This window comes from Platichthys flesus, chromosome 2, assembly GCF_949316205.1.
Source record: "Platichthys flesus chromosome 2, fPlaFle2.1, whole genome shotgun sequence".
NCBI classification, from domain to species: Eukaryota; Metazoa; Chordata; class Actinopteri; order Pleuronectiformes; family Pleuronectidae; genus Platichthys; species Platichthys flesus.
In genome coordinates, this window is record NC_084946.1 from 11561889 (window position 1) to 11589563 (window position 27675).

Here is a 27675-nt window from a genome sequence, read left to right on the forward strand (position 1 = left end):
TTAGTGTTCTCACAGTGAGAAGAATGTGGCCACATGCGTACCAGACCACCTCGGAGGACCCATGTTTGAGATTAAGTGAACTGGGTTTAAGTTCACCTGCTTTATGATCCAACACAGGTCCTTTAACATGTCACCTGTCTACTTACAGTGTTTAGATTTGAGATAAGGTGCAACTTTCTGTTCAACATATTAAAACAATGAAAACAACATAACAAAGCTGCACCTGCATGAAAGGCATGCAGCAACGTGCCACCCCATGACTTGACTCAACACTAAGCAAGACCAGTCACAATGAAAGTCAACCACAGATATCCTTGTGGTTTTGTAACAGGCATTTATACACCAATCAAGCTGTGGTTTGAGCTTTCCAAAGTGGATGCACTGGTGGTGATGTCATGAAACATGAGGACAGGTTCAGTCAGGGGATGGAGTGAAGTGGCTAAATTTAGATCACAGTCATAAGACTGTCAACTGACAAATATTTCATTTCTTTACGTTGTGTGCTCATGACAACTTCAAAACGTACATCTTTTCTAGACCGTGTAAATTGAAGCTATGTCTTTGAAGATGCAAGTTGTCACAGCAGCTGTTTTGTCACGTGGTGTGTTACAGGTAAAAGCCTCTTGCAACATTGGAGTGTGTAATCAACTGTACTTTTGTGGCTCTCCTCTGTAGCCTCTCTCCATGTGTTTGACATGCAATGCATCATGTGTTGCCTTAAAGAGTGTGATTTGCAGTAAAACTAAATATAATAGAGCATAATGTGAAACCACACACGTTTCTATATTGTCACGTGATATCTACCATCCTATCATACAGCCCTGCTTTAAAGTATGTTCATTAACTACAATCATCCACGAATAAAGCCTGTGTTCTGAGCTCCTTTTGTTATAACAATGCTGGTGCATAGCAGTGCTTATACTCTCCCTGCTGAGTTCACTATAGTGGAATGCACTCTACTCTGCCCGAAACAGCTTATTACCAAGCACTGCTGTCCTCAGCTGCAACTTCCGTCCCTCCTACTCTTGCTTCCTCACACCCTCCATTTATGAGCTTGATTGACCCTTGACACCAAGAGGACTAGAGTAGGCTTGTGCCGCAACTCTTTGTAAAAACTTACCAGAGAGCACTGATTGTTGAAAAAACTGTTATACATCCTCTCCGTGGATTTGAGGACAGTGCTGGCGGTGGTTGGTCGTGGGTGGACGAGGAGTCGCTTCAAGGAGAAAGCCATTGAATAGAATCACTGTCTCCTTTTTGTTTTAAGGGTCCTATAAACGTAACCTCCTCTTTTTGGTTGTGATGTTTCCAGAGTTAACGCATGTGGACCGACAGCATGGAAAGTCAGTTTTTTCTTCGGACTGCACAAATACTTGGACTAAACACGTGTAATGATATATAAACAACAGCACCGGAAGCTGCTAATGAGAAAATACTTCAAAGATGCTGATATCTGAACTCCAAACTGGCATTAATCTCAGGCAATTTTTAATCCGACAGAGCCACAGAGCTGAGGCTTGAGAATGAGCCTGAAAACAAAAGGCCAAAGTACAGTCGGGTGTTGGCCTTTTCATATCTGTGGTTTCACAAGTGTGTGTTGACAGGCAGGATGTGCAGCTCATCTTTACAGAAAGGCTGTTCCATCCAAAATACTTTTTTGATTTCATTGTTGAGATTACATCATGAAAGGGATTGAAATAAAACCAGAGCACTTCAAAGACTTGACACATGTCCAAGTCTTAATCTGGCTCATATCTTTTCATCTGTGAATTCTTCTCTTACACATCATACTCAACAGCGCCTAATATTTTTATTGAAAGAGACGGAAAACTGACCATCTTCCCTTGGCCTCCTCCAGTCGGGGTCATTACATCATCCATTTCATACAGATAGATGTCATGGTTTGTTGTAATGAAAACACACAAATGACACACACACACACATGTTGGATCCCTTCAGACTCCGACAGCATCCCGATCCATCTCTGTCCATTATGGCCCATACTGTTTTCGCATGTGTACTGTTGAGTATTAGTAACTATATCATTGACTATGACCGCATTGCTATATTCTATGCTCTAGATGGTTTATGGCAGGCGTATGGCTTGTGTAACATGGTATTTAGTCGATTTTTGGCCTCAAATTGGTCACAAGACATCAGGGTTAGTGCAGATGTCCGGTCCTGAGGTAATGCAAGTTTAATTCCTTAACAGGGAATCCATCGAAAAACAAAGTGAAAATGTCATGGATAATTAGAAGGGCACACAGGTCTCCAACATTTCAAGCAGCATTGTTCAAATGTAAGTTATTTTGAAAAACATGTCCTCAAGGGATTCTGATTTACTGTTCAGCTCAAATAAAAGAGGCTGCATTAGCTTTTGTTCTGCATCAAAATCAAGAGGCACCGAGCAACAAATAATTCACCGAAAAACACAGTGACCCACATAATCAAACTCTCACAATACGCAGGAAGATCTGCGACAGCATAAACACGAAACAAAGACGCTGTCATGTCCAGGAACTCAGTGGGACAGGGCAATTCATCCGGTTTAGATGGCACAGTTACATCTCAGTCATGTGAGGCCACGGCCAATTATTTTCAGTCGCACAGTTGTGGAGCTGAAACAAAAGGAAGCTCTTCAATCCCGGCCGTTTTTAGCCCAGGAGCCCGGTTTAAGCCGGTGAATATTCAAGCCAGCAGACAGCCTGTGTGCGTGAGCAAAGTGTGGTGAGTGTGTGAGTGTATGTGCACACCCATGTGATGCTCAGGGGGAAGAGAATAGGAACTCGAGAGCACAGACGATTTCCTGTCTTGTCCCTGGTCGTCAGCACATACTATAATCCTGGTGAAGCGCAACACATCGCTCTCCATGCATCACTGCTTCACTATAGAGACGGCGACATAGACCATGACAAAGACCATTGGCTTACACGTGTGTGTGTGTGTGTCTAATACTTTACTGGCAAACAATCATATGTGCAACACTTTTAAGCTTTCACTTTGTCCACTGTACATTGATAAGACTATTTAAAAGTATATTTATTGATGTCTACAGACTAAAATATTTTCAAGAGTGAGGCAAAGATCAGGATGAGACCAGGTTGGAGAAGAGAATAAAAAATATGACTGAGAGATGGAGTCAGAGTGAGAGAGCATGCAATAAAAAAGCAGGAGAGCAAGAGACAGGAGAGAGAGGTGATGGAAATGGAGGGGAGAGAGAGCGATAGAAGGGTGAGATGAGAGGAGTTGACGATACTTTTTCAGATAGCCGGCGAGGCGGAACGAGGAGGAATGGAGCGAGATAAGAGGAGAGCAGTCGCTGCATGTTTAGCTAAAAGGGAACCTTTTTACCTCCTCAGCTTGTGGGCAACTAAGTGCATGTCACATAACTACAGCCAACACCAGTTCAACTTTCAAACAATGCTCTTTATGATGCCGCAATACACCCTTCACAAGGATTCCACACTTTTCTTTAGAGTTTTAATCAAGTGTTCCAGGGGCCGAGCATTTACCGCTAAGTGGCCTAAAATGAGAGCAGCTGGGAATTGATCTGTAATATCTGAAACCTGTTTGGTTCTCTATTCTCACAAAGTCTGTCAGTTTCAGATTCATCTTTCCCATCACTATTTCCATGTAGACATCATTTAAGGTCACCCAGTCAGGCTGCAGAGATTTCAAGTCTCGAAGTCTGTGTTAATAAACAAGCCTGCGGGCTCAAGAATTTCTGTGAGCAGCATCATAAGGTCTTACTATTAAAATGAAACCAGCGAAGCTTAAGAGAGAAAATTCACACAATTCTGACAGACTCTTTTGTCTAAAGTCATTTTACAAGAAAAATCGCCAAATACAGACAGCTTCATCAACTCTAAACATTTCTATAGCCCTACATCTGCACCAACCTTGAGAACATATGACATTTTTATTTATATATTAAATATAATCCTAGATATTCCATATAGCATTTTTTTTGATGATTCTTAATTTTTTTTAAACCTATGTATTTCCTCAAAAAACCTTTAGATCTATAGATTAAGAAGAATTTCATTCTTTTGTCCAACACGTTAATTTCATGATCAAAAAGCTGGAAACGTTTGAGGTGCCTGGCTGCTCTTTTGCTTGGAGCCAGACCAAAAGGAAGGGCTGGGTCGACTGGTCGGTCCAGAAGGACGAGTAACATCAGCTATTGTGAGTCAGTCACGGGGCAGACAAGGAGGTGGGAGGGTTCAACACAAGACAAACACAAGGCAACCTCCAGCACACATTCATTAGGTCATATTACCAAGACTGTCTATCAGCTTGGCAGACAGCACAATTATTACTGACTAGTGTAAACATTGATCGTGTGTATGTGTGTGTGTGTGTGTGTATTTTGTGGGCATCCAATTGTGTTTGTCTAAATTTACATTAGAAGTTCCTGTGTCTAAATGCAGCGAGTGACGGAGGGAGGGAAAGAACGGTGAATGAAAAAAAGAGAAAAAGGCAGATGAGTAACAAAGCTAAAACTGTGTCCAAAGAGTTTGTCAGTATCATTACAGCAGCAGAACTCAGGCTGAGGCAGAGCTCTGCGGGGGAGGAGGTGAGCGTGGGGGGAGGAAAAGAACAGACATGGAGAAAAAGAAAAACACAGAGGGAAATGTGTTGGGAAGACCGAAATGTGAGCGCAGAGGAAGAGAGATAAGGAGAGGCTGGTGGGAGCGGGGGAAGATGAGAGGAAGAGTGGTGAGTGAGAGGAATGCCAGAGACAAAGAGGGGAGGAGAGGGAAGAAGGCAGGGGAGAAGAGGAACTAAATATATCAGCGTCTGATTCAACACAACACTGAGCTAGACATAACTATGGTTTATAGGACACCTGCCTCACTAGATGCTACAGCCCTGGATCTGCACACATGCACTACTTGTACACTTGCCAACCTTGTGACAACGGAATCTACAATGGAGACAACAGACTCTATGTGGAGCCCCACACAGAGCGTACCCTGCAGAGAAGATGAATAAAACTGTCCCTTTTAGTCTGAGGTCAGAACTCTGCGGAGAAGAGACGGACACAACCTGATCAGGGGGGGAAGTAATCATTGTGGGATAAAGAAATTCTCCGCTCCCTGCGGATTGAAATGTGTTTAACTGCTATTTGCCTCAGCTGATTAAGTCTCCCCTCTGTTTCTATTGTATTCCAGCCTGCTCAACAAGCACCTCGCTCCTCCACTATCGCCTCTTTACTCTCAGCCAGCCACCTTGCTGTAGTGTACAAATATATCACAGCGATACTGGCCGGGCAAATGACCTGCCATCTCCCACGGTCCCCCAGGAGCTGACTGCCACTCATAACTCCACAATTCCTTGCTTATTTCAGCCACTCAGCGCCACATTCAAAGCTGATTGAACATTTGGTTGAGGCGTTGTTCCAGCTCCATTATAGTGCATTGTTTAGGTGTTTATGCAAGATGGGCCTTTCGGTTTCAAAGTGAAGTAGATGGCGTCTGTAATGATCCAAGACATTTCGAGAAATATGCCGTGCAGGTAAATATAGTAGCACAGGCTTTAGTTTCTGCAGTTTTTGCTGTAAAAAAAAGCCACAATATAAGTTCAATTTCATGGAGTTCATGCTATGGTTGAACTGCATGTTAAAGTGCCGCAAATAATAAATATCATTATTAACAACTGTGGGCTCAATACAAAGCAAAGAAAAAATGGTATAAGTGCCAGCCCAGCCTGGTTATAATTTTATTCTCCTTAGCAACAGAGCAAGCTTCAAGCAACCTTTTGTTCTCAACACTTTTCACAGAGCAAATCATGTCTACAAAGCCAGGGAATTAAACCACAATCTAAGGTGTCTTTGGTACAAGTGGGCTTTGACCTATCATTTGACTAACCCTGTTTGATAATGTGATTCAGAGCTAAGCTGGTCTCCATCGTCGCACTGCAATCCACTTTCCTCTGCAGGTCGGCTGACCCTTCCCTTGAAGTGCTGAAGGCTGGCCTGAATGATCTGCATTGGTTTGATAAAAGGCATGTGATTTCACAAGGGGGAAAGGTTAAGACTCACACAACGACAGGAACCTGCCATCAGACTTATGCTTGTGACCTCTACTACATTCCCCCAGCAGAGAGAATGAAAGATAGACAACCGTAGAAGATTAATGCCTCCTCTCTCTTATTTCTTTCTCTCGAGGAATACTCAAGTCCTGACCTGCTCACTTAATTTGAATTTCAATGGCTGCCTCAAACTCACCAGCGAGACACACACATACACACAGTTGCACAAACAAACAGCAAGTTTTCAGCTCAATAGTCCAGGAAAAAAAGTGATGCATGAATCCTGAACTTGTGTGTCATGGACCAGTCTTGCTTTACGCCCTGAACTTTGCAAAGAGAAAATTAAGTTTATCTATTTTTCCTTGCGGTGAAGCGTGAGGCAGCCATTAATAAAGCCTTATGAATAACTAGAAAGAAACAAAACACTGGCACACTCTAGCCATTTCTGCTCAACCTAAGGGCTACATTAGCATCTTAAATGCAAATAAAACTCTTACTCCAAACACGGACAACTCGCTCTTTGAAGAAGCAAAACCTAAAAAGCATATTGCTTCTGTCTAACCTGTATACCTGAACAGTGTGCCATGCAAACGCAGACCAAAATTAAAGTTTTTTATGCAGGAAGTTCCTGAAAAATAGAGAGTTGAAAATAACGACAGGAAGTAAATGAATGCGTGTGCAAAGCAGATGCAAATGGGTTAAGGCTCAGTCCAACAGCCTTTATTTTGATCTCATTTTCGGGTACTCACATGCATCAGTCTGTCACTGAAGAAGGGATATTGTGCAGCTACATATGGGGCTTAACAAGCACACTAGAACATGAAGCTCCTCTGTAAGCTGATTCAGATGGAGAAGAGGGATGGAAAAAGGAGAGAATCAGGGTAAAAGAGATTGACAGATTATGTAGGGTGACCACAACTGCTCTGACCACCCCCAAAAACCTCTTAAAGCTGTTATCATGTCAAACAGGAGAAATCCTAGAAAGCCTTAGCTGCAGTGCTGCGCTGTGAACATTTATTTACCAGCTCCCGGCTGAGCACACAACCAAATCTCTTGCTTCACAGTAGATTTCTGTGTCATCCATCAATGTTTGGACTGTTATGGTTGAGTGTAAATAGATGGTGACAGTCAACGCTTGACGTGTTCCATCCAGCAAGCGTGACACGGTGTGCCCTACATGCAGCCTCGGTAAGAAAGGAGCTGTGATGCCACAAATTTGGGTCACCATGGTACCAAGTTGTGGCCTGTGTTCTTCCGGGAACAGATATGAATGTGTGTGTACAGAGAGTGAGCATGTGGGGCTGGTTAAACTTTATGCACCGACTGTTTTCCAGCTGTGCGTTTCCTGTGCTGAGCTAAGCTAGTGTTCTCTCTGTCTCTCTCTCTCTCTTTTGAATATGGTCTTGATTACAAGGCCAGTGCCTGTGGTAGATGGCTGACAGTTATCCCAGCTATGCGTTTGTACTGGGGGGGGCCCTCGCAAAGAAATGTGTCAGCTTCCTCCGTGGTTTGGATGAGACCCTCGTTGCAGCCTTGTGCCATGAACTTGATAGGATGTGATGAGAAACCAGGAGACAGAAGATGTATAGAGTTTGAACGTGGAAATTGAGAGAAAGTGCTGCAGAATATTTAATCAGTAAATACACAAAAATATGCACGCAAAATTGCACACGATATTTATAGGCATCAACCTCAACAAGAATAACAGTGAGACAGGATCCTGAAACCATCCCGACACTGAAGTCAACAGTCTAACCATACTGGAGTGCTCCCACAACATCCTGAAATAAGGGAAATCCCGTTTTCCCTTAGAGTAATCGCGCTAGCATTTCTGCTAAGATTTTTTACCTAAGTCATTCTTAAACTGGGGTGTATGGACAACTACAGGATGATTATGGGGGAAAACTAAGCTCAATTAATGTGATCTAAGTTGAGAAAATAATCTTTGCTGATACTATCGTGCTGACCTGTATTTTACAAAAACTCAACTTGGATTTTTCGTTTATCAGTTGCCTCCAGTTGCTTGAAATCTTTGGGGGGCTTCTAAAGGGTGGCATGCCAGAATCTCTGCCAAAAAGATCTCTGAGAAGGAGCACTAAGGAAACATTTTAGTTTTGCTCTGTGGTAGCAGCTCTCTCAGGCAGCAACAGCAGACAGATGGAGAGTTAAAAAGAGACTTAAGAAACAAAGCCTGTGGTGCAACAACACAAAGGACACACCAAACCACTGTCTGCTGAGCAAATACACCAATATGTGCTCATTCGTTCTTCCACCTCAACCTGCAACGTTTGCACACAGAGTAAGCATGCATACACGCTGGAGAGAGAGCATGGAGGGCAACGCTGCAGCTGATGCAAAGAGTAAACACAAACTGAAACTGATCACAACCACATACAGACGTGGGGCTGGGGCTTTACCAGAGTGGCGCCGGGGCAGGGCAGCGGCAGCAGCAGCAGCTACTAATTAAGAGTGGTTGGCTGAACAGCTATAGTTAGGGTAGAGCTGGAGGGCTGAGTAGAATAGGACGACAGGTCTGATACCATGTCTGCACGAGTCTGTGTGTGTGTGTTACTAGCAGCCCCGGGGCTGTAGGCTAGGGCCCCAGTTCAAGTCTTGCTGACTCAGATTCAACACTGCCTATCTGGCTGCAATCCTGCTGGTACAGCTAGCAGGGGGAGAGCAAATTGCTCTTTCCCAGTCTGTTACTTTCTCCCATTTCTCTTTCCCCTCACTTATCCTGCTCCTCCTTCCCTGACTCTGTGTTTTTACGCTGTGTTTTTGTCAATTGTTTCAGTTTCACTTCCTCTTTTTTGCCTCTCATTCCCTCGCTCCACTTCCCAGCCACCCTGTCATTGTATCTCACTCCCCCTCTCCTCCCCGTTTCCAGACAGAGTCAATATAACTCGATGAGCTGTATTGGCAGTGGATTTGTTTCTGGAGCAGAAATGGGGAATACAGTGGGAATCAAACAGGAAATAAATTTGCTTCTACTGGTTAGGGCCTGATAAACACTTCCTTGACCATGATATGTCAAATCAATCTTTTCCTGACTCACTCGCTCTGTGTTCATTGTTCCACTTGTGGATACTGGCTGTTCCTGTTCCACTGCTGCAACTATAGGGAATCAGACTTGTTGGACAACTTTAGGAATCAACTGAACATACTTCACGAGGAGTTCATGATTTCACGCCCATCTGTCTGTTGGTTTGTATGGTGTGTTTAAGCAAGGTTACTCAAAAACTACTGGCCAGATAATTACGAAACGTGGATGTGGTATAGAAAGAACATAAAACAATTCGGTGCAGATCCAGATCACCATGGATCATCTGGGAATTTTATCACTTGCCTTAAGGTTTCAAAATAGGATTTCTTCTTCTAAATTTTCACAGATTTTCCAGAAAATAATTCATAGATATAGATGGGAAAAAAAAGGGGGCATTTAGTGGAGTGATTTCTATAAATGTGTGTAATTCTGTCCAACTTCTTTGAATTTATTCTGACTTGGAAGAGGTTTGCGCTCACTGAGTGCCAGGTAATTTATTACATGATTAACTTTTGTGATCAAATTTGCATTCATTAATAGGGCATTATAACAATATAATAGGCTTGGCCTTGGCCGTAGTTATTTGGCGTGGCAGCTAATCCTATTGTTGTTGTCTCTTGGGCATATGTGGCGAGCTTAACGTTAAATCCTTGCTTTTGTGTCTTTGTGTCTCATTTGCTTCTGTCGAGCACCTGAAATAAGTCCTTCACATTTAAGTGTGGACCGGTTTTCAAAGTCATCCTCATGCATACCATGAACAAATGCTGTAGTTCTGAGAAAATATCACATCAAACAAGCTGAACATGACAGTATTTAAATGTGGCTACCTATTGGACTGTCTTTATTCAGTTATCACTGCCAATCCGCAGCATTCTCAGCATTTCTGAGTGGTCAAGAACGGAAAGTGAAATGGTTGACATTTAGATTCTTCATATCGTGCGAAGGTTAATGGCGGGAAATAGGCATGTTGCCATTCTTATGTGCCAGGTACAGGCCTTTCTTTTGCTTTCTCAGGACAGTACTTTACTGTGGTACTGGCTATATACATATAAACTGTCTGTGGTACTGTCTGCATACACAGACACACACTTGCTCTTTGTGTTTGCAGTCTAAACAGAGTGTTATAGTAGAGTGTGTCAGTTTATTGTTTGTCTGTTCCTCTCTGTGCTTCCTCATGTTTACCTCAGCAGAACAATGAACTGCCATGGGAAAACTAGAGCACACAAGGCTTGAACTCGTGCGAGCACATTTATTTTTTCCACAAAGTATTGTAATTGCATTTCTGCAATTCGTTCATAATATTCTCTATGATACACGCAAAACACAGTGATCCGGAGAATTGGTTACGGAGTTTACCCAGACTATGCCTTTCACACATGCACAACGCAGCAGGAGGTTTTCTGCAAAGATGCCTTTAAAATCCTCCACATTATTCAGGCAAGGGGTGGAGCAGCCGGGTGCAGCAGGCAGAGGCCGGGAGTGATGTATTAACTCCGCTGCGTAGATCACATGATCATGTTTACAGCACCCTGATACCGTTGTTAGCTCTCATCACAACAAACTCTCTTCACATCTTCGTAGCTGGTTTCTATGTGTGTGTCACCGCTTTTCACCAGGAGATATTTAGATATAGAGCCAGAACAATTGTCCAACCCAGTATAAACTGCCCATCAACTATATCTGTGTAGAGAACCAACATATTTCCGCTGGTGATAAAAACACTAACATAGTGCAGCACTTGCTACAGTTTGGCCCAATGCCTGCCAATAGCTCGACCAACTAGTTCCTGTGAGCTTCCCACGGAGGTTGTTCTGAACTGGGCCATAAATGAACTAAAGCATAAAGTCTGAGCATTTGCGTTGTGACTGTTACTTAACCTGTGACATAATTTATGACACTGAGGAATTCCCATTGTCTGCTTGTTTAAACTCTAACATTAAGATCTATCAAGATTATTGCACTGTATGAATGTGTGTGTGAAAGGGTGAAAAAAGTTTTACTCTAAATTGCTCTATAGATACAGACCATTTACCATTATAAAACTAGAATAAAGAGAGAAGTAATTGTGCTGTATGAGAAGAGGAATGGCATCAGAAGATTGTTATGAGTAAATGACATGTACATTTTCAGAAAAGCTCAACATAGAGAGAGAGAGAGAGAGAGAGAGAGAGAGAGAGAGAGAGAGACAGACAGACATACATACAGACAGACGGACAGACGGACAGAGAGAGAGAGAGAGAGATACACTGAGGCTATGCCATTCTCACTTTGGCAGAGTGCCAGGCCTGCTCCGACAGAGAAGGAGAGAGAGAAGGGGGGATGATGTGAGCGTGTGTTGATGTGTGTGTGAGGGGGCAAACATTCCCCTGGCAGGATCCCTGGGACCCAGCGGAGGGCAGGGTTCAGCCGCTGAAGGAGAGGCTGCGTGCCCAGCAGTCAATTAGCGGCTTGCATTTACACAACAAATGGAGATCCCACGGTTTCTCTAGTGCTCACACACGCGCACACACCACATATGAGTGTATCCACTCAGCGCTCATCAGCACACGCCGACGCAAGGTCAGAGCGATGGGGAGGGAGGGAGAGAAATAGAGAGTCGGAGAGAGAGAGAGAGAGCAAGGGGCCAGCTATCTGTTGGAGTGGTACTCTACAAATACTAACTCATTGGTTGTATCAAAAACACACGCAGGGCAACGGTGAGCACAAAGTAACACAATCTCGACCGCCGCACACTGCAATGGTACAGCAGTGTTTGCAGATAATTGTCTAGATTGTGGCGACCTGCCATGGTCCAATTTGCCCAGCCAGAGTTTCATAATGATCCGAAAACATTTTTACACTCGTCATAATACCAACTGATTTGTAACTTGGTGTTTTGCACTGTTGGTTCATTGCAGAGATGTAGTGTGCAGCACTCCTTTCCTCACCGTCCCTCTCAAGGCAGAACTTGGCATAAGTTTGTTAATTTCTGGTTTAGCTGTGCACGTCCCAGTGGCAGGCATGCAGTTCGCGACAGGCAGGGAGACCTTGGTATAACACCTGTCCTCTATGTGTACCTGTAATTCAGGAGCATGTGAGAGCATACTGCATGGCTTTTCAATGGCCAATCACAATAATCTACCTTCATCGGCCTAACCCTCAGTACCTTTCTCCTCTGCCAGCTCCTGTCAAAGATATATTTAAATACTGAAGCACTTTATAAACATGGCTTAGAGAAATGCTCCACAAGCCCATCTGAAAACATTATACTAGCTGAGTTGATAAGATGGACACAGAAGTTAAGAAAGAGGAAAGACAGAAGAAGGGAATACAGTGAGGCAAAAAATACAGGGCCGGAGTAAAAAAACATTTAGCCTCACTCAGAAACCTTGGGGGTAACTGCCATGTCAGGGTGATGTGTGAACAGGAGCAGAAGTCAATACAGTTGACTCAGTTAATCAGGCAATACACTGTCAGGAGCAAGTGGAATTCCCTTCAATCTTTCTTTGCCGTGCTAGGGTAAAAAAAACACATTTCCAGCCCAGGCATGCAAAAGGGCATATTCAACTTTAATGTGTAGTGAGAAAGGTTACAGACACAGGGACACCAAGCCACTAATCTTATGTGACAACAGTAGATTTGAAATTGTATGAAAAGCTTCCTACCACCTATTGTTAAACAACAACACCAAGTGACAAGCGTCCTCACTACAAACCATTTTTCATCTTCTACCATTGACATTCAGGCGAGAACTGCCCTGTCTTGTGTGTTTGTGTGTCTGTGTTTTACTGCTTTCAGACATGATATAAACTCTGCAGTGCATCCATATTTTCTCCAGAGGAGCTGCATGTGAGCAGGCAAATGTCCAAGTGAGACAGAGAGTTACGGTGATAAGAGCTGAGCGCTGTGTCTGTGTATTGTCAAGAAAATAATGTTATCTACTAGAGTTAATACGTCATTTCCTGTCCGCGCTGCTGCACCACCTCTCACCTGAATAATTCAGAGTATGTTACTGTTGTCAAAGCGCATGTGCAGAAAACCTCCCACTGTGTTGTGCATATGTGAAAAGCTAACTCTGGGTAAACTCCGTAAACAATTCTCCAGATTTTATCTGCAGGTCATTTCTGTAAACGGCTTTAGTGACTCAGGAGTTTGACTTTTCCAGTGAATGTGGGTCTATTCTGTAGTTGATGACGTTGTGTCAGTTTGGAGTCTGTGTATGAATCTTATCATTGGCGGGTCGTCACTGCCCATCTGCCCTCTACTGAATCCATTTACTCAACTCTCTGTCTATACATCAATCTGTCAGGGACAATTATTGACAAAATGAGAACAGTGGTAAGTGGATGAGAGGTGACCTGCGCCATACAGCAATCAAACCCCAACCAGTCTCTCTCGCTCTCTCTCCCCTGTCTCCCTGCCTCTTCAAGCTGTGCTCTGAACATGCCCTTAAATCACTCGGTCCAGGCCCTTTGATTGGTTGACCTCTCTGCATGATTAAACAGCCATTTTCATCATGTCCTCCATAGTAGAGTGACAGAACGAGTAAGATGGAGATGGGGGGGGTGGGGTGGTGGGTGAGCGAGCCCAACCAAATGGGATCTCTCCACATCGATGATGACAAACATTTACCATGAAGGAGTAAAGTTGGCCATGAACCCCGGTATCAGGGCAGTCAACACAGACCTAAGCTGGCCAACATTATTTCAAATTACCATGATATTGACAAGGCTTTTTTAATACATAATGACCTCTGTTGGCAACTTTGGGTGTTTGTCCTGATTAATTACACTTTGACCAGATTTTTGATCGATTCAGTTACTTTGTAGATTTCATGGATATTACAGCTTTTCACATTTTACTGTGCCAGGTTCGGATAATGTGTTAAAATTTGGATTCAAGTCGAATTTGGGGAGTTTTGCTTTATAGTCCAGCACAATGCAGACAGTGTTATTCAGGACCCTTAATACAACTGCTATAAGAATTTATGTATGCTTTCATAAAGGCCCCAGAAAGCATACAGTACAATTTGCACATCTTACTGTTTAATGCTCCCCATGAATTATGTAGATAATCAGCAAGTTGTTAAAGAGGATTTCAGAAGAGACTGAGATGGTTGTACCACACTATAATGTTGGATAGCTAACAGGTTATCACTGGGTCACAATCATCAGTGATTTGAACAGCAGAACTTAACACTAATTCCATGATTACATCTAATTCCATCAGCAGTCCATAGAGAGGGAGAATTTAACTTCCTCCTCTTCTCTGAAACCAAATGTCTCATTCAGTAAAATCGCCACCCCACGTAACATCTGTTTGGCTCCCAAATAAAAAATGCTGTAAAGCTGGTGTGGCGGGGTCGCGTAAGAAAGCTGTTCCAATGCCGTGTTCAATCCTTAATTAAAGTTTGGCTCAGCTGCTCTGAGTTTTTGTCGTCCTCCTTTCCCAACGCTCTCTCTTCTTCTCCACTCTGACTTGCATACAAGAGCTTCTCTCTGCAGCAGTATTTATTATTCTTTGGTGCGAGCAGCCGTGTTGCTGTTCTGAGTTAGCTAGTGTTGCCAAGATCCCTCCCTCACTTCTCTGTTGTCTTCTTCTTTTCCCTCAGCTGTTTCTGGCCGAGGTGCAGGCTCTGGCATCGTTTTGTTCAGAATTCTCCTATCCCGCCCTTTCAAAAAAATCTAAATGCTCAAGGCTTTTATGATGCTGCAGCTACAAGCAGAATGGGAGACGGGCTACTTTTGAAAATATGTCTGTGCTGCGGCCAAGTCTGACTGCAGCACTGATTGCAGAGGGCAGGACGAGGTGTGCCTCTTGAATCAGCTAAAAACGTTTTTTTGCCATGTTTTGCTATTGATGCATGTGGCGATGGATCTGAAAGGCATCTTCCTAATAGATGGGAGAAATGATTTTGCTGTAAGTTGATGATATCCTTGGATGGAAAATTAAACTTTTTCTTTCCATTTTATTTGTTGTAATATCAGTCATTGGTTTTATGCCATTGTTTTCAAGCTGCACTCAACATCCAGTGTTGCCACAAGCGCCAGTTAGACAAATACTTTCTCTCATGTGTCAGAGGGCAGGCTGAGAGTCTGCTGCTGCACTGGATGCTATGTCATGCTGACTTCAAGAGCCAAATGAGGTCACAATTGGGTATTAATTGAAAGCCGAGCCGATGAACTCAACAGCCACATTCTTCTACATGCAACGGAAAAAAAGAGAATGGTGAATCTTGGTGAGGCAGAGAGGGAGGACAGCCCGAGAGAAAGGAAGCAACTCCTCCCAGCTGCCACGCATCAGCACATCACTCGAGTCACAAGTTACACACCCCATTTCATTTGGAATGCAGTGGCCGTACAAGAGCTGCATGGTAACACACATTCCTTCATGTTAGCTGGCTGTTTCGTCATATGCTCAGCCTCCTTATTTGCCCACGAAAATCTGCCAGCTGAGAAAACCGACTCGCAATTGCAAACTCAAGGAGAGTCAGAAACGAGCAGTGAGACCTTAAGACTTTATACTCTACACAATCTCTCTTCATGTGGGAAGTTGGGTGCCAATGACCTGTGTGACAGCTCCCGGTGGGGGAAAGAATGCCAGGGTCAGAGGTCAAAACTGGAGACAGTATGGGACAGCAATGTGCAGCTCATACTCACAACCACCTTCATGTCCCATCCCCATAATGCAGTAGCAGCTCTGAAGTTCACCCCTGGTTTGGGCAAAAAGCAACAAGAGGCCCCCTGGCAATAAATCGTCCTTGGCCCATTCCGGCTTTAAAGTAGGGATCAGTCTAACCTTGACCTCCTCCTATCATACCCCTTCTTCCAGGTTTTTAGGCCTCCTCCTCCTGTTCCATTTCTGGTTACAATCAACACCCCACCCCCTTCCCGGCGGTCCACTATTGTCTCGCCTGAAGTACTTATTCCCAGAGTACCCCTGCTTTTCTTGCCACTCCTCTGCAGGGGGTCAGTGGGGGATAGGCAACTTAAAAGCACCCCGGGACTCCATTGCAGTGTGGAGGTAACTGTGGTCTGCTAAAAGAATTAGGCTGAGCAGCCACCAGTGTTTTGAACCACATGTCATCGAGTGGTTTTCCCCTTAACAAGCGTTATAAGGGAGGAAAGGGAGTGAAACAGAGTTTTATGATGCTCAAGCACATGTTTCCACTGTGAGGGTTGAGGAAAAACAACACGTCTTTCTGGAGCATCCCAAAACTTTAGTCTAAAGATGTTGAATGTAGCTCCAAAGAGTTTGTAAAGGAAGAGTGAAGGATATACAAAAGTAAATAGATTAAACCTTGGCATTAAACCCACAGTATATTTGTAGTTGGCTGCCTCTGAGCCTCTGTTAGCATTTAGCCTTTTTGCCTTACAAGCCTTTGGAGAGTATTTGCATTGATTTGCAAAAGGTTAGGGTAGTATTACTGGGTAACTGTAGCACCAGTGAAAAGAGAAAAGTCCCTTGTACATGTGTACATGGTCGACATGCTATGCAATGGCACAATGCCAAAACACAATGGAGGCCAGACGCAGCGAGCTACTCATCACTTCTCCCTCTTTAACCCTTTGAGAAGAGTACAAAAGAGGGAGCTGACAAAGAGGCTGTGGAAAGAAAAGGAAGGCATGAGAGGGAGGAGGTGTAGGATATTCTATTCCGCTTGAGGGGAGTTTCAGACTACATTTGATATTTGACAACTTAAATTTTGCTCCACCTTAAGCACAGGGACATAGATGCAATGAGCCAAACAATTTCTTAACGATTCTTTATTGATTACAGCTGCAGAGCAAGTAAACCCATTCTTACTACAAAGTGTAAACCGATTGTGCTACTATTTATGTTCCAGTTCCCTTCAAAATAACATGTCTGTGGTACTTTTGGACCTCTTCTACTAACAACAATCATTTGACGTGTAGGCTACGATTTCAAATAAACTTATGCTTCTTTCAGTCAGAAAAGTTTTGAGTTTGCACAAAAAACATGACAGATCCCATTTGGACCTGCTTTAGAAAAGTAGTGAATGAGACCTAAACAAGGGTAGGAGAAAGGCTGGGAAGTGCTCCAAAGTGATTTAGGACCAAAGCTACCCCAAATCTACCCCTCTTTCTCCAGCTGAAGTGGGATCGCATGGTGGATTCAAGAGGCCCTTTCTGTAGATATGAAAAAAAAAAAATTCTCTATTGACAGGTTTTCAGTTAAGTATCTGCCTACTTAGAACGCACCAGCCCACATGTAAAGAGCAACAGGCACAAATGGTGGGGGGGGGGGGGTAAATGGTAAACAAAATTTATGAAAGAGCTCTTATCGTCATCTTGTGTGTGTGGTTTATGAGCCTTGGCGCATGTGTCAATGTGCAAGTAAGATCACAAGCAAACGTTAAGCAACTAGAGAAGAGGCAGAGTGATCCTACCTGTGTCCTTTGCGAATATGCCCACCTCTCCACCTTGGGGGCAACACCACCTTACTGCTGAGCTCTCTGAAATCAGTCGGCCTTCGTTCTTAAAACATTGGACTTGTTTACGGCTTGGCGTCAACACAGCCACACTAAAGGGGCAAGGTAGGCTGCTAGCTCAATTATTGGCTAGGCTATGGCCATGCTGTCCCTGGGCAAGTGGCTCTTTTTAAAAGGCCATTCTTCTATTGATCTTATTTACAGGACAGGGGACTGGAGACATGCTAAAGTCGAAAAGATTCTCCTTGTTAAATACAACAGAAAGCAGGACAGTGTGTGTGTGTGTGTGTGTGTGTGTGTGTGTGTGTGTGTGTGTGTGTGCGTGCAAGAAGGGGGATCGAAAAATGGAAGACAGGAATGAAGTGGAGAGAAGGAAGAAAAGGTAGTAAGCAATTAAAAGTTGTTGCACCATTAGCATTAATTACAACAATAAATACAGATGAGCCTGTGTAAACTCAGTTTCATCTCCTCCACACAGGAGACTGCTACCTTACACTAAACACAAGGACTCACCTTGTTAATGCAGACATTCAAATTAAGACAGCATTATGTTTACTGATATACAGTGTGCATGTCACAAAGACTTAGCATTACTTATCTCAATGCAAATACATGCACAGGCTCACATCCACAGCGCAATGTCTCCTCTCTCACACAGTGGTTCTCATTAACAAGCCAAACATGCCTGAAGAGGCAGACAGACTCTAGTGAGCACGGTAAACATCCAGTAGGCTCCCTCATCTAAACTGAGATCTGAAAATCAACAACACTTCCTGCCGATTTTACTGACAGACTGGGCCAGATAGAGTTTATTCATTTAGAGATCAATAGATTTCGTCTGAACCCGTGGAATTTGGTGTGCTTCACTGAAAGGACACTTATGAAGACAGAACTGCCATATACCATGGTTTACATTGCTCAGAGGCTGCTGACAGTAATAGAAAAATGAGGAAGAAACCACAAATGGGCTGGTAAGTTAAATTTTGTAGTTGGATTAACTTGTGTCCAAATAAACATTTTTATTTCTAAAGCGCCTGAATTTGGCATATAATTAAAAGGTTGACACTGTCTGCAAAATAAGTTGGGGGATGGGATGGATCCAATCCCGGAGGACATTGGGTGAGAGGTGGGGTACACCCTGCACAGGTCACAAGCATTTCACAGGGCCAAAAAGTTACACAACTATCTATGCAAACCTTCATACCCATAGGTCATTTAAAGTCTCCACTCCACCTAAGCTGTAAGTCTTTGAACCATGGGAGGAAGCTGGAGTGCCCAGAAAAAACCCACACAGTCTGCGCTCAGGTTAAAACCCAGAACCTCCTTGCTGAGAGGCAACAGAAAACTAAGAAGGGAGAAGAAGAATTTACACACGAATGATCACCAAAACAGAAATTACGAGAAACTACCAGACCAGTTGTGCACCACAGCAATAAAATGACAGACCAATACAGATGATAGGTTTGGCTAATGTTACAGGAAGGAACTGTGACATCCTGATCGATAGTAGTGCCCAGCTCTTCTTCACAGGAGGAAATGCAACAAGATAGGCAATTTTTTAATGTCCATGCAAAACTTAGACCCAAGCCACCAGGTTGAGTCAGTTTCTGAGGGGAGATGGACAGAATGCTGACAAGAGCATTATCATGCCACAGAGAGAACCTCATGAGCTGTGGCTGTGCCCGGGGGGGATTTCTCTACACAAGGCCACCGGGTCAGAAGTGGTCAGTCCTGCATCTTTGGACCTTCAGGCAGAATCTTAATTCTAATCCCCAGCTATGATGTGCCACAAGACCTTGGTTCAAATACAACCAATGAGGTTTTTTCTTTATTATTTGGACCAGAACCCAACACACAAACTAGAAGGTTATCAATATGACAGAGAGAATAAACCCAAGGCAGTCCTCCTGTCAATAAAATTGAACTGCCCACAAAACGGTGAACAGGAGAATGTGTTCATGAACTGTTCTCTCCTCTGCTTTACATCTCGACCAAACTCATCAACATCTCTCTGAACAAAGGGACACAGTGTAAATGATGTACTCCATGAGAGGACACAGAGTTTATTTTCAATTTGCAACCAGATTAGCCGGCATGTTTTTGATACTGTCAGAATGGCAGAGATTTTACTATTTCAAGTTGTCTTGAGTGAGTGGCCTTTTTAGCGCCTGCTTCAAAAAGCAACCCCGTACGTGAGCAGCTGTCACTTTCAGCAGGAACCGCCGAGGACGGAAGCGGGGGAGGGGTGCTTTGAAGGAATGGTTAAAAGTAGGCGATAAAAATAAACTGGGAGAGAAGAAAATTAATTATACATAACAGACAGTTCACTTGGATGAGCACAGAGACAGAGAAACTAAAGCTGCTTCCCTCAAAATAAGCCATTCCTGGCTGAGACATTTCTACTCTGCCGCCGCAGAGGTAATATTTAGTTGGCTGCATCTGAAGTGAGTGATGCAACAAAGAATATTTTTCGAGAAGGTCAAGGCTTCAAACAATACAGACCTCGCTTTCATTTAAAATTCAACACACTGGCAGTCCACACTTCACGCATACTCTCTAATTCAGGCGGTTTCCAGGGACCAAAATAAAGCTGCCAGCCCTGAGCGCTCCCTTCGCCTTCAAAATGTGATGAAGCTTGCAGATACCTCGGTCTGCTTTTAAATTCGCTTCTGATTGGCACTGATGAGGTTTTATGCAGCTGGCTCGCCTGCAAACTCACGTCTTGATATGATTCGTAACGCACCAACGTTCTGCAGTGCAATACCACCCACTGACTCCCAATCCCAGCTTCTTACACAGGCCAAATGGAGGTCATTCCTACTCGAGCAGTCAGTCAAGACATGCCCGCCAGGTATTGGCTAGTGAGTTTATTTCATATTAAGGCTTGTCGGCTGGAGAGGTGTTAGCGCCACGAGAGCTGAGGGTGTGTGTGTCTGCAGATGTGTGTGTGTGTGTACAACAGCAGGGCCTCCGGGTAGAGGCCCGCTGCTGGTCCCTCTTTAGTGCGTTTTAATATAGCTGCTGCTGTGCGGCTCCTAGCCTCAGGGCGCCTTCGCAAACCCAGAGAGACCAAGTAAGAACACTCAAATAGAGGGAAGAGATGACGGGACCAGGTTCAGGAAGAGAGAGAGGTGACAACATGAAGAAGTAGGAGACAATATGACAGAAGCAGGGAAACATCAAACAAGAGGAAACCATGAAGAGAAAAAGAGCAAGAGACAGAGAAGCACAGAATAAAACACACATGCAGCAGAGCGCCAGCATCGCATCTAACCTGTTTACTATGACTGACACAAATGAAAACTTATATAATAAAATACACCATCTCCACCAGCTATGGTATGAAAGTAGATGTTGCATTACAGTGCAGCTGTGCCAAGGAAGCCCTCAATCACACACGGGGGACAGAGTTTAGACCATGACATAACCCACACTCTCTGATATAGCCCCTGCGCTGGTTGGGGAAGGGATCCTCTTTCGCTAGTAGTAAACGCTTCACCCTGCACCAAGCAGCAGCAAAGGACAGAGACGGCCAGGCTCCAAATTTTAGCCAACAGGTAGAAAAATGACTGCTGGAAATTGTGCAAGGGAATCTGGAGAGGCTCAGGAATAGACTGAGGATGTACAAGACCTTACATGTGGTCTTTTCTCCGGAAAGGCAAAAGAAGATCACAGGTGGGGGGGGAACCAACATGCAACTAGAAAATGAGTGCAGGTGCATGAGAGAGGGGGAGAGAATGGGGAGGTAGATCAGAAAAAATCCAATGTGTGGAAAAGTAAGGGAAACGACTTCGGAGCTAAAATTTTGCATTCTAGCCACACACACACACTGCACGCCGTGAGTGTGAGCACAGTCTATATAGCTGCACGCAGCATGAAAGCCATGAATCACAGCACAGTATACCCTGAAGAATAGAGTTAGGCACTGAAAGTCTTTTCTCATATATAAACAATTTCACTGACCCAGTGAAGTAGATTCTCACTCCAGCTGAGAAACTCCCACATGAGCTTGAGAGAATTTTCATTCAAATCCAGCCCTTCATCAATATATGCACTAAAACTAAATATTTAGGGCCAGGCTTACTGTGCCAATTCACAATTCAATTCTCACTTGAGCACAGCTCTTGGGCTCTGTCATCCATCTACAATCTCATTAGACCTTGAATATGCCGCTCACTGAAAAGTCCCGCGGAATGTGACAGGGGGCAAACCACACAAAGGCAAGACCAGAGGGGTGCAAAGTGCACATGTCAGCTTGAATTCCAGAGTTTGGACACCGCCGATTTACCCTTCACAGCACCAGACAGGCTGGACAGGGCAGACTTTCAAAAATTCACGACACTGCTGGTCTATTGTGGGGCAGATCTGTATCATAATTAGGGAAGATTGAGGCAAATTGCTAGTAATTCTCTGGCTGGGTTGCCAGCTTTCATGTGAAATGCCATGCAAGGTCACAGGTTTGGAACAAAAAAAGAACTTCTGAAGAAGTCGGCTGTATGAGGAACTGAAATAATAATGATTGAGGTGAGATTGTTGCCTGCATATTTTCTGCAGTATGATAGTGAATTAGGTCAGATAAGAATGTGTGATATTTGGGAAGCTGCAAACAAGAACAAATACCCCTGGGATCCATGGCTATTCATTGGATAAACACTGTTTCTCTTAACGGGAGCAAATAATAACGTTTGGTCATTTTTGGAATTCCGCCAGCGAAATAGAAAAGGTGGGATAAGAGAGCCCTTACAAAAAACCCAGCTGAAGGAGTTGGGCACACCTCTGTTGTGTGGTGGGAGAGATGTCAGTGAGTCTGTGGTCGAATGATTTAAAGCTGTGACTGGGCACCACCTCTTAAACAAACACCCATGTCATGGTTCAAATCCCACATTTACATGTGAATGCTGGCCATCACATTGAACATTCAATAAGAAGCTGCTGCACGAGTGAGCTCGGGCTAAAATGGGTCATGTCACTTATGATAAAGAGTGGGCACATTAGTCACGTATCGCCTGTTCTCAAGTGGTGCAACAGCAGATAAATACACCAATCACTGCGGGCAGGTTTACACAGGGGCTTGTTTAAATGGCCTAAGGAGTCCTTCAGTCTTAAATGAACACTGGGGCGATGTTTTGTCTATATGCTCTGTTCTGACCCCACTCCTCGTACTGCTCCTCCATAAAACAGGTTCAAATCCCGTCTCAGCCTTTGCTCGCCTAATGTGATTCACGAACACATGTTGAAAACGCTCCAAATGAGTTCACGTAGCGTGCTTGGTGGACGGGGGGGGCTGCAATTTGGTTAACTAGGTTTTGATTAAAAAGCCAGAAGTGAGGAGACTCCTATGGAGGAGGTTTTCAATGCGCACTCCTCACACCCACAGACAGCCCGCAACGCTCCACGCGCGCTCGCACGGGGAATTCAATTGCTGTCGAACAACAAAAGCCCACAAATTGCCTCCCATTCGTTAGCAGGTTAACGCGCTTTTCACGCCGCGCGGACACAATTTCTAATTATTTCAAAGCTAATAAAGGAATCGATTTCTTTTAAAAGCACCACGTCCCTCCTCCTCCTTCCTCGCTCCCAGCCCTCTGGAGACATCCAGCACAACTCCTCCCTGAGGTCCGTTTAGGAAAAGCCTGGACGGGCTCCACTCAGATGCGAGGAAATAAACAAGCGCGGCGGCAGCGCAGCCTCCCCGGACTGTTTACCCAGGCGACAGCGGGCGTCAGCTCCGTGAATACCTGGGATCACGCACGGCGCTGGCGGCGATGCAACAGCCCCACGCAGCCCGCCACTGGCCCCCATGTGTTCTCTCCCCCCCTCTCAGCTCGGGTTCTACATGGGCAACACTGCACGTTATCACCCGCAAAAAGTGCTGCGTTTTACCGCAGCAACTCACCTCACTATGCACCAAATCCCACGCAACTTCCTCCAAAACGACGAGGAAAAAAAAGCAGCCATTCCTCAGTTCGCGCTCCAGGTGTTTGGAGTTAGATTAAAACATTTAAAAAGCAGGAAGTGTTTTGATTCGTTTACTGAACTAAGCGAGCTTCTTATTTAGTTCAGTGTGGCTCAGTCACACATTCACCACAAGCCGACACACACATACACACACACACACCTAAATGACTGGCTTCTCCGCCTCTCGTCTTTTTTACGACCCCCGGTTCGGCTCGGGTCTTCCAGCTCCCCTTGGAGGAGCTAGCCGCGGAGAGCGAGGGGGACGCGGCGAGAGAGAAAAAGAAAAAGCCCACCACGACACAAACTCCCTCCACGGAGCCGCCGACAGAGAGAGAAAGACACGCCGTCAACCTAAACGTGTGACCGGCTCCGCCACCCGCCGGCTCCCACTCCACAGTTGTTCCCTCCGGTACTTACAGATTCAGGTGATCCTCAGGACTCTTGTCCTCGCCATGTTGTTTGCTTTTTAAATTCCAAAACTTGCGGACATTTCCACTCTGCTCACACGGAGTAGAGGTGCTCTCTCCCCGGCTGCTCCCTGCGTGTGAATGGAGAGGAATGCGGCTCCGCTAGGAGGAGGAGGAGGAGGAGGAGGCGCTCCGCTGCTGCAGTACCACATCGAGACCATAGAGGGCGCCCTCAACCCTGGTGTGTGAGGGTTCTGGTGGGGGGGTGGGGGGGACTTCAGATGAGATAAGATCGAGTTGATCGATCCACACATCGGGGAAATTCACTTGTTACAGCAGCTGACAAGAGGTGGACAAGAGACAGCTAATAAAGAGGCAATACAATAAAAATAAGATTTTAATTGAGAATATGTACCTTATATAAACCTTTCAGTACAGAAATAGTTTGTATAGAAATGTTATTGAGTAAAGTGGCAAAGGATTTTTGCACAAGCATGTAACAAGTGTATTTGTGCATTAGTAGGCCATAAGGAGATATTGAGATGACGTGCCCATAAATGTGCAGATTAGACCGTTTATACGTCAATAGAATGAGATATGATGTACAAAAAGAATGTGAGTATATCATGTTGTAAAACAATAAAGTCTGAGGGCCCTGCCATAGCTGTTCCTATTGGAATGAGCTTATTTGGACAGAGGCTTCACCTTTTGAGTATGGATATAAATTCACCATTCTAAACTAAAAACAGTATATCTTATAGAAGTTGTATATAAATATAATGGATTAGAATTTATTCATAATAAAAAGAACAAATAACTATTTATTTGTTTCAAGCATTAAAATGTGCCCAGCCCCCATGGGCTTACAAGACACTTCAAGCATGTGTGCCTTTTCATGTAAACGAAAAGGTGTAGTAGCAGAATCACAGCAGAAGGAACAAGTTCACCTTCGTGCATGTTAGATTGTCACAACCTCGAGATTAGAGCCCAATCCTGCTTATAAATCAAACAAATGAAACATAACTTTGGCAACTCTTACTATTCAGATCAGGGCAGTGGTGCTGGGAAGGGGCAGAGGCTGTCTACATGTTTGCAGGACAACTGACTGACATTAATAGAAAGTAAAGCTCTGACAAGCACAATTTAGCCATGATGTGGTGCAGAACACTGAACACCTGCGGGTTTAATGTAGGTCAGAAAACATCTAAGCTAAATCTACAGTGAATGCTATTTCAAATAGGAAATACCCCGGGAGTCAGGTTTGGTTCACAAGCTCAACAAACCTATAGGCCGGCTCCTAATTAAACGGGAGGCCCCTGGCCGGCCTGTCGCGTCCCATCAGCTGACACATTCACACAGACTAATTCACACTGAGTGACACTCTGATTTTAGCTGTACCCATAAGGCCACTCATCCCATTTTAATTCTTACTCCTTTCTTACATGATATGCAACCTTACGACTTTGAAAGCTGATTTTGAATATTCATCTCACATCTAGTGAATATCAGGAGCCTGTACAGAGTGTGTACATGTTCCTCAATGTCTTCCCAGCGAGGAAGCTTTTGGGATAACTGAGTTATTCAAACAGGCAGCTCAGGTTACCAATTGCTCTCAGGAGAGCAGAGAGCAAGATCTGGCACTGACCACACCACCTGGCCCAATATGTTGTGAGTGAGAGAGGGTGTGTGTGTTTCTTAGAAGCTAGGTGGAATGTGTATTTTTGATTAGAAAAGATAAAGACATTTGCATGTGTGTGTTGAATGAATAAAAGAGTAGCAGAATTTTCAGCACTTGCCAGAAACTGTTCCTTGAATCTCTCACACCACGCAGCTTTCAATGGTTTGCAAAAGCGCCGAGCTGCCATTAGAAATGGTTGCTTTGGCCATACAGTAATACTAAGAGATTAGCCTCACTTACAATGCGAAAGGCCTCTGGACATAGCCATTCTCCATCTCACACTGAAACACAAGCACATTGATTTCCTGTGCGCTGGTGCGGTTCATGTCCAACCTGTTCCATATCAGGCCTTTACTGTAAGTTCCCATGGGGATATTTTCAAGGAGTGTAAATCACATCAGTCCAAGAACAAGGTTAGACTTAATGTAGACCAGGATCAAAATAACACATGCAAAATAAGCCTTGAAACACAGCAGATACATTGTGATACAAACCAACAGAGACTTGTGTAATAATAATTTCAAAATATAACACAAGGCATCTTATAGATGCGTAAATAAAATGTAAAATGTTTAATGAGCCAGATTAATCTTGGTTGTCATGATTTGACTACCAGACAGTGCACAGGCTGAGCAGCTTGGGTTGAAAGCACACAGAATATTAAATAAATGTACGCATGGCTGTTTTGTGGTTTGCTGCTGCTTTGCTCTCTATTTGCTTTTGTTTTTTTTTCATTCATGAACTATTAATGGGCCTGTGTTCGGAAAGAAGAGCAAACATGTTTAAGTGAGCGGAGAGATAAAAGAACTGACTGATCATGGAGACGAAGGACTCCCAGTTGTCCTTGAAAACACACACACACAAAGAATGCACATAACCTGCATTAGTGCAGAGCCTGCACAGCACATTGTACATACAGTTGTGTGTAAACACACTTAAGGGATAGAGCAGAGATGTGTGCATTACTACTGTGCAAGTCGAACCGACACTCTCACTGATTCTGCAGCTTTTCTATATGCATCATCTGAATGCTAAAGGAATTCAAGGAGATCCCAGCCTCATGCACTAACACTTCCTGTGAGGACACAAAGAGGGGCTTAAAATCAACAAACAAAAACCTTTGTTTTAATGCTCCAAAATTGTTTTGTTTCTTTATCAATAATCCATGCTCTATCTATTGTAACTGGATCCTTTGAATTTCACATTTGATAGAAAAAAATTCTGCACCAAAACTAATCCGATTCGAGGCAGCATGTGAAGTGCAGGCCTGATGGCTTTGTAACCTGAGGTGGCACAGCTCTGTCTAAACAGGTAATGGCCCATTAATTGGCTATTAACAAGATGGCTGATTGTCAGGTGGCACAGTGACAGGATCTCATCTGGTCAAAACGATCTGAAATTAGAAGCAGGTAAAATCATGAATCCATCGTTTGCCTGTGCCCACAATGTTCTTTCTATAAAGCACAGACAAACATTCTAAGTATGAAGCCCATAGCGATTTAATGATGTAAACTGTCACATCTCAGTGCTCTGTTGTTCAGTTGAGGATTTTCTAAGCATTATGCGCAAGATCCAGCGAGGATGATTGGCTACCTGCACTGCTAAATTAAACTGCATTATCATTGAACCTATAATTTCCAGCTGACATGTTGATCGGTTAAAGTATTGAGTGTCTTTTCATGTGTTAGGCCTAGAGCACCTACATGGCAGCTCGGAGTGGCAGCTGTGCAGGTATATAGTTACTTTACGCATTTCTGCAAATTATAATTGTTTCACACATTTAATGACTCTAGTCTGATGAAATGAGACAATGGAACAAAGACCAGGCTGTTTTAATTGTGATTACTGGTATACATTCACTGTACACATGCGATGATGTGATACTGTAAAGAAATGTTGTTAATAACATGTGGATATATACCATATTGCCCGGCCCAATTAATACACTGTAGTAACAGGCACTATACATGATGAATGTGCTCCAGTCGGTGTAATGCTTTAAATAGGTTTTTCATTAGGAAGAAAAAAATTATTTTTGCCCCTGCAAACATGAAATGCAAAATGTGTGTACTGTAGGTAAATCTCTGTGGTGTAGTATCCATTGGTGGCACAAAGATCCAAATCA

General features: G+C 43.9%; 1 protein-coding gene across 2 annotated transcripts in view; it reads right to left on the reverse strand.

Moving 5' to 3' along the window:
* LOC133963007 (plexin-A1-like) overlaps positions 1-24002 on the reverse strand; it is a 178333-nt gene extending 154331 nt beyond the window's left edge. For both annotated transcript variants that reach the window (XM_062398223.1, XM_062398222.1), the window contains exon 1: positions 23883-24002. The gene's annotated coding sequence lies outside the window, so the exon portion shown is untranslated. The remainder of the gene's footprint in view (positions 1-23882) is intronic.
* Positions 24003-27675: the final 3673 nt, after the last annotated feature.